The sequence below is a fragment of the Terrapene carolina genome, unplaced genomic scaffold, assembly GCF_002925995.2.
Source record: "Terrapene carolina triunguis isolate 2854851 unplaced genomic scaffold, T_m_triunguis-2.0 Scaffold93, whole genome shotgun sequence".
Taxonomy (NCBI): domain Eukaryota; kingdom Metazoa; phylum Chordata; order Testudines; family Emydidae; genus Terrapene; species Terrapene triunguis.
The window spans coordinates 30,492,953-30,495,551 of record NW_020664444.1 but is presented as its reverse complement, the minus strand read 5'-3'; the positions used below and the strand labels follow the sequence as shown (position 1 = coordinate 30,495,551).

General features: G+C 45.1%; 1 protein-coding gene across 1 annotated transcript in view; it reads left to right on the top strand.

Annotated features, from left to right (window-relative positions):
* The first annotated feature begins 1,220 nt into the window (after window positions 1-1,220).
* Window positions 1,221-2,599, top strand: part of MSS51 (MSS51 mitochondrial translational activator) — a 17,122-nt gene continuing 15,743 nt past the window's right edge. The window contains exon 1 of the mRNA XM_026650821.2: window positions 1,221-1,467. The gene's annotated coding sequence lies outside the window, so the exon portion shown is untranslated. The remainder of the gene's footprint in view (window positions 1,468-2,599) is intronic.

Below are 2,599 nucleotides of genomic sequence, written 5' to 3'. Positions count from 1 at the left end.
CCATGGGAATGCCCTGGGACCTTGCCTGGCACACATCCTCGCCTATCAACACATTATTCTATAATGCTCCCAGTCAATCTGGGGCTCTTGAACTGCCCTCGACCCTATAGTGTGGACCCTATTGTTTAAGGAATTCCCTTACTTAGGGTCCAATGTGCTGTATCCCATATCAAGTCACCATGGAAGCATTATAGCCAGCCCCAAGCATTCAAAACTCATTAGTCCCTGAAAATCATGAGATTGCCTTAAAAGTCACGAGATTTTAAAAAATAATACATTTGGGATTCTTTTTATTTGACCTTTAGGGTCACACTTCCAAGCTTTTCTCTTCAACCCTGAGGGCTTAAAGCTTAATTGAAAGAAAGAAAGAAAGAAAGAAAGAAAGAAAGAAAGAAAGAAAGAAAGAAAGAAAGAGAAAGCTGAGATTCTCACATAATGAAATGATGCCATGAGCTGCAGCTTAAGAAAAATATCAAATCTTGCAAGACTCGTGAGAGTTTGTAACACAGTAGAATGCATTTTGTTCCCCATTTCAGCAACAATGACATGAAGTATCACACAGTGCAATACAAATGTAGGGCTTTGGTCCAGGAATGGAACTATTGGCATATAGATAGATAGATAGATAATCCTTTATTTCCATGACACATAGGTGACCACCCTACCTGATTTACAGGACATGTGACACAGCTGTGAGAAACTAGAATCCTCAAAAGCAGAGTGGATAGCATCTTGTAGGGGCAGTATACTAAAGCAGGGGAGAAGGAAATCCATGGCTCTGAATGTCCTCCTCATCTATAATTTTTTTAGTGTCCATATTGCACTGGAAACACAGTAACAAATTAACAGGCATACACAGCTCCTGAGCCACAGGTGCCCTACAAGTCTCATCCTCAGGCATGGAGGGATGTGGGGGTGAAACAGGTGATGCACAGTATCATTGGCCATGGAGAAAGGGTGGCATAGGGTAGATGATATGCACTGTCCTCTTCCAGAGAGGTGAGGTGGGATACACACATTCCAGCCACGTGGAAGTGATGGGATCAGGTAGGTGATACTATCATCCAGCATAGGGGTGAATTGGGTGATTCACAGTATTCCCTGGCATGGGGTTAGTGAATAATACCATATTTTCCAGCAGGGGGCAGGTGAGACATAGGATCCTGGAGCTCCTGTTGTCAGGACCTGACAAGAGTTTTGCACGTGCGCCTCCTAAGAGCCAAGCCCCAGTGTCTCAGTCACTCTACCCAGTGAGAAGTAATTCTTGACAGCGTCTGAGTAGGCAGGATATTCTTAGACCACAAGGTTCTGTCTAGCATTTCTGCAGTTAGAAGCAGAAAACAATCCAGGAGAAGGCAGGCAGCTGCAGCTCTAAGACAAATCCACAGCGAAGGAGAGAGCAACGGAGTGGGAAGAAAGAAAGAAAGAAAGAAAGAAAGAAAGAAACAAAGAAAAAGCACCTAGAAGGTTAGTCTGCCTTGTAAGCTGTTGTCATTTCAAGGAATGAATGGTTTAACTTCTCAGAGTTTACTCTGGTCCTTAGATTCCCTCCCTGCACTGCTTTCTTCCCCCCTTTCGTCACCTCCATTTAGCATTCTCTTACGTTCCTCCTGCTGAAGCAGTTTTTAGACCCATTAAATTTCTCCCTGTTTTTCCCTTCTGACAAATGGAGCTACAGATGAATGAAGGAACAGGCTAAGAGGATTCAAAGGGGAGGGGAAATAACCTTCTCTGGTCTCTATATTCGGGGCTGAGCACAATTTTCTCTCTGCTTGGACACCTCAAGCTCCTGGCCGGCATGGGGCTGAGGACCAGGTGAGGAGGGTTTCAGTGAGAGAAGCATTTTTAACCATTTTGTTGATCTGGGTTGGAAGAGTGCTTTGAGTATTAATGTACCCACCGATTTCCTGGGGGGAGCAGGGTCTTGGGACTAGCTGTGGCTAGCTTGAGGAGCTATGTTTGGATGCTTGGGGAGCAAAATACGGACTGAAAAGATCTGAAAAGTTCCAGGGCAAACAGTTAATGGAAATCACTCCTGCCATTATAATTGCTTTTGGCTTGATTCCTAGGAGGTCTCTGGCCAGTCCTATAGCTGATTGGCTGGCTCCACATGGTGACCCAGGACCAGAATAGCACTGCTATCAGATTTGTGTTGGTAGTGGTTGTGTTTCTTCCTGGGTCTATCTTCTTGCCCCATGACATTTGAGCATGGCTGCCCTTGGCTTTCCTCCTTTATTCCTCATCACTCTATCTCCATAAGTGCTTTTTTTTTTTTACTCTGGGGTGGAAAGGCAATCAGTCTGGTACAGGAATAGATCAAGTATCTGTCAAGTGGTGTGGGAGGCAGTCCGAGTGATCCAGCTGGCAAACTCCCTCTCCCCCTCACACATAGAATCCATGCCCTGCTCCCTTGGGTGAGTGATTTGTACCATTCCACCACCACTGGCTTCTGTTGAGCTTGGGTTATTATATGCCACAAGATTCAGGTCCCTGGAGCCGCGCAGAAAAGTATCTTATAAACACTAGCAGCATGTGCATTGGTACACACACACATGAAGGAAGAATTCTGTCTGTGGAGCACACATGTAGACAGAATGTC